Source organism: Triticum dicoccoides, chromosome 6B, assembly GCF_002162155.2.
Source record: "Triticum dicoccoides isolate Atlit2015 ecotype Zavitan chromosome 6B, WEW_v2.0, whole genome shotgun sequence".
Lineage (NCBI taxonomy): Eukaryota > Viridiplantae > Streptophyta > Magnoliopsida > Poales > Poaceae > Triticum > Triticum dicoccoides.
The window spans coordinates 174883226-174888482 of NC_041391.1; the positions used below are offsets into that span (position 1 = coordinate 174883226).

Below are 5257 nucleotides of genomic sequence, written 5' to 3' on the forward strand. Positions count from 1 at the left end.
CGGCTGCGGCATGCCCGTTCCGCCGGCTCACACCGGCCGAGCAACTCGAGCGTCGCCGCCAAGGGTTGTGCTTCAACTGCGACGAGCCCTACGTACTGGGCCACGTCTGCCCACGACTCTTCTACCTGGAGGCTTCAGACTACATTGAGGAGGACCCCGCCACCGCCAGGCTCGGCGACCAGCCCGCCCCAGTTGACGCGAAGGTGTTTGGCGACCGTTGATCTGCGCCGTCGAGATTCTCCAAGCTGGAGTTCACGACCTACGACGGCACCGTCGACCCCCTGAATTGGCTCAACCAATGCGACCAATTTTTCAAGGACAGCGCACGCTTGCATCCGACCGCACCTGGATCGCCTCGTATCATCTCCGAGGAGCCGCGCAGACATGGTACTACGCCCTCGAACAGGATGAGGGCGACATGCCACCATGGGAGCGCTTTCACGAATTGTGCCTCTTGCGCGTCGGTCCGCCTATACGCGGGAGCCGTCTGGCGGAGCTTGGGTGTCTTCCGTTCCTCACCTCGGTGCAAGACTTCGCCGACCGCTTCCAGGCACTGGCGTGCCACGCCCCCGGCATTTCGGCTCGTCAGCGGGCTGAGCTCTTCATCGGCGGCCTACCGGACCACATTCACGTTGACGTGGAGATGCGTGTGCCACAGGACCTCCAGACGGCCATGTACTACGCCCGCGCGTTCGAGCGTCGCGCGGAGGCCATCCGGCAGGCGCCACCGCCTCGGGCCGCTAGGCCGCCACCCTGGCCGGAAGTTCCCGTGCAAGGTCGGCCTGCCCAGGCTTCCATGGCGCTCCTCGTCGCGGTTGCGGCACGCCCATTCCGCCGGCTCACCCATTCCGTCGGCTCACCCCGACCGAGCAACTGGAGGGTCGCCGCCAAGGGTTGTACTTCAACTGCGATGAGCCCTATGTACATGGCCACGTTTTCCCATGACTCTTCTAGCTGGAGGCTGCAGACTACATTGAGGAGGACCCCGCCGCCGCTGGGCTCGGCGACCAGCCCGCCCCAGTTGACGTGAAGGTGTTTGGCGACCGTTGATCTGCCCCGCCTTCCAGCTCGAGGACGAGTTGTTTGTGCAGGCGGGGAGAGATGTTATGACCGGCATATTAGGGGCTTAGTCAAGTTAGTTGTGGCCCATTTTTATCTTATCGTTATTAGGGGCTTGGCCCAATTATCTTATTAGGAGGATTGTATAAACTTGTGTAAGGACCCGTTTGGGGATTAAGCAAGAAGCAATCATATTTGCTCGGCTTTCTTAGGGAGCCGGGAGACCTAACCCTAGCCGCCGCTGCTCTCTCTCGCGCGCGCGTGCGCGCGCGCACGCAACGACGGCGCCCCAGCGCCGGCGACCACGCCTTCCCCCACGTCATCCCTCCTTCCACCCCTACAACCTGAGACCACGCCCTGGTAGGGATCCGGTTCCTACCAGCATAAGAAAGCGAATTAGGCACAAAATCTATTATCGATTGTGAATATGCATCGTGGAGATCATGTCACAGCAGATGTACCATGATAAAAAACAATGAAAATATATTCTAGGCATGAATAGTATATCAGGTTGAAAATGTCTAGCACAGGTAGCATAGTATGGCAGGGGCAGGTATAAAAAAGTGCATCAGATCATCCTTGAATTACAGAGGAAGGTAGCTTATTCTAGTAGAAAGACAATTATGTTTCACTGTCAATGTCAATCGCTTCCGAGTGTTATAGGCTAAATATGTCAGCTATCCAGGCACTTAATACTCTTAAGGACATAATATTACAACCTCAAGCATGCGAGATCTGTTTTGCACGAACACGGTCCACCTAAATAGTAAATACTCACCATGACGGTATGTTGTTTTGATGTATGAATGCAGTTATAGAAAAGAATCATTTTATGAGTCAGATTAGTCCAGTATAAAATCATTGAGGGCCAAGGCCAGAAACAAATATAAGCATCACCATCTAAAATTACACATACATCCGTTTCAAAAAAAAATTACACATACACAGCCTCATTATTTTTTGAACAATGACCATTCTAGTTGGCTTGTTGGCATGAGGTAGAGGCCAAAGCTTGCTTTACAACACTGCCTTCCAACCACAACAAAACTATTTTAGGCATAAAGTTTGTAAGCTTTAAAGTGAAAAGGTTTGCACTTGCTCTAAGATACACTTCATGCAACTTACTGTAAATGGGAAAATAAAAATAAAATGATTTGGAAAGAAACACTGCAACCTTTTTTTTTTTTTGCATATATAAGAATGAAATGTCATATCAACAATATCAATCAGCTTCAAATACAAAACAAATATCCCAGGCAAGACTATTAAAGCATGTCAAATATGCGTCCATAAGTTGTGGGATTTCAAGCAGGTCAAGCAAGGTACTGTGGTTGCTAGCAATGCCTGGTTGAACTTACCCTCTTCCAAAATTTGCTGAGCAGACTCAGACAAACTCAGTGCAACCAGATGTTACATTTGGTATCTGCTCTACCTACGATAAGCGGAAAAAAACAACATTGTCAAACAATCCATATCCTACTTCCAACATGGCCTGAATCAGCATCATATTTGGTTGGCGTAAAAGCAGCACCAGGAGCTGGTGGAAAATTCACCTTCCACTTTCATAATTTCAGTTCGCAGTGTTAGTGCGAGAGACATTGATTCAGCAGACTTGGTGGCTGGTGGGCATGCTATTGTGGTTGCGGGCCGGGCTCCTAGCAGCAGCAGCAGCGCTGGCTCGTCGGACCCCAGGTTGAGGTGCACTGCCACGGGTCAGAGCTTGATGATGGCCGCTGGGGGACGTGAGACGCACCTGCGGGTGAGCCGGGGACTGAAGCGACGTGGAGAGCCGCCAGTTGTACGCTGACGCGGCGGGGAGGTCAGCGGGGTCGGGGAACGCCGCTCCGGCGGTTGCCCGCCCTGCGGCGACTGATGCTAGGGCGCAGGCGCGTTTCGTCGAACACTTACTGGGCAATGACACCTGCTACTCCCGCAGGCCGCAGCCCCTCCAACGCGGCACAAGAACGTGCTCACGGGTCACGGCGATCAAGCAGTTGACGGAGCTCATCCTCATCAAAGCTAGTCACCACGCGGCCAATGTGCCTGGCCATCTTCGACCAGAGCATGGCCGCCGTGACTACGCCTGCCCTGCTCACGCCCTCAACGTGTTTGCGAGTATGTCTCTGTTTGCACTTTGCAGAGTATGCCGTGTCTGTCGGACACTTTTTTCCTTATTTGCAGAATGCACAACACCATCATTTCACTCCATCGCAGATAAGATCAGTGCCAAGCTCGGTAATACTAAATGGTGATTGTATTCATCATGTCCACCTAGCTACATACTACTGAAAACAGCTTCAATCTTGCTGATCAGGATACTCCACCTAGCTACGTACTCCTGAAAACAGCTTCAATCTCCTTGATGATCAGCATACTTATCTTCTGGCTACATACTGAAAACAGCTTCAACCTTCTTGCTGATCAATGAGCATCGGAGCGACTAATCTAGCTAACACTTTAGCGACCTTGTACTTATAGAGGAAGGTTGGCATGGGCAGCTCGCTGGGGTCTGGCGACATGATGAAGGTCGGCATGGGCAGCTCGCTGGGATCCGGCGACACCATGAATGTCGGTCCAGCGAAGAAGGATGCCGCCTCCGAGTCCTCCTCCATCTTAGTCAGAGCCTCCGGCTTCTTCTCGGACCGGTCGATCAACGGAGCGAGGCCAGCGAAGGGCGATGCCTCCATCACGGTCAGACGCATTGGCTTCTTCTCCGACCGGTCAACCAACCCCGCAGGACCAGCGAAGCGTGACGCCTCCAAGTCTGTCACCATCTCAGTCATAGGCTCTGCCTTCTTCTCCGACAGGTCGATCGACGGAGCAGGGCCAGCGAAGGATGTCACCACCGAGTCTACCACCATCTCAGTCACAGGCTTTGCCTTCTTCTCAAACAGGCCGATGGACGGCGCGGGGCCAGCGTGGAGTGATGCCTCCGAGGCTGCCACCATCTCGGTCGGAGGCCTCGGCTTCTTGTCGCACCGGTCGACGGATGGCGCACGGCTCGCCGGCCTCTTCCAGTTTTCCCTCGGCGTCTCCATGCGGCCGAGGCGCTCGACGCCGCCGTTCAAAGTCCCGGCACGGCGGAGCGTCTTGTCAGTGACCCAGCTGGAGCTCCGCAAAGCACGTCCAGGAAGGTCGGCCTTGTCCTTGATCCAGCTTCGCTCATCGAGGCACGTCCAGGCTGCTGCTTCTTGCTGTCCAGCTCCACACGAGCCGTGTACACCGCCGGAGGAGGCGTCAGGAGGAGGCAGCGCGCCGGGGTAGGCAACAGCGGCGGCAAAGTCGCAGCGACATGGCTATCCATCTCTACAAAACACAGGACACAGCAAAGAACAGAGAGACCAAGTGATTGCACAGGCGAAACAAGTAAACAGAACAATTGCGATGCTGAAATTCAAAAATGATGATCGGAGAAGAAAGAGGAAACTCGCCGGATTGTTTGCTCGCCGTCGCCGAGAGAAGCTCGCCGGGTTGCTAGGTCGCCAGGAGAACGCCGCGCGTGATCTATCAAGGAGGCGGCTTGCTCGTCGAATCGAAGGAAAAGTGCGATCTATCCCCGCGGCCCGGCTGATATAGATCGACCCCCGACGCCCCGCCGCGTAGAAACCACGCAATCCGAGTTCAACTCGTAACCGCCGCCGCCGCCGCTGCCGTGGTCCAACCGCCGGAGCCACCAGCGACACGCCGTATCCGATCTCTCCTCCTCTTCGTCGGTGGCCTGGGCATCTCCCGCGGTGGCGCGCCTGCGCCTGCGCCTCCATTCCGCCGCCGCGTGCCATCCTGGCTCGGCATCGCGGCCGTTGTGGCCGCCGAACTCTGTTACCCGCATGAGTCGCAGCTGTAAGAACCATGGTGAGGAGTCGCAGCAGCGACGAGGTGCTGGCCGGGTTTCTTGCTTTCCTCCTGCGCTGATTGCTGCTCTTCCTAGGCCCGCTGCTCAACGCTGCTCCATGGATGGTCAGTTGTTGCGCTTGTCAAGTGTTTGATGAAATCAATTGGTACACTCCTTTCAATCAATTTGAGCAGAAGCAACTTCAGTAGTGTGTTACGAATATGATTTTCAGCTAATATGCAATTTGCCTATTCAATGTTAATAGAGCGAAGGGCGGATGCACATTCACGAGTTCACCATGTGTAATCAGTAATTAATCTAGTAGCATAGTAGGACTACACTGACAAATAAGTTGGCACCTTAAGC

The 5257-nt window shown here is 54.4% G+C and overlaps 1 pseudogene; it reads right to left on the reverse strand.

Annotated features, from left to right (window-relative positions):
• Positions 1 to 2878: 2878 nt before the first annotated feature.
• Positions 2879 to 4995, reverse strand: LOC119325059 (annotated as a pseudogene).
• Positions 4996 to 5257: the final 262 nt, after the last annotated feature.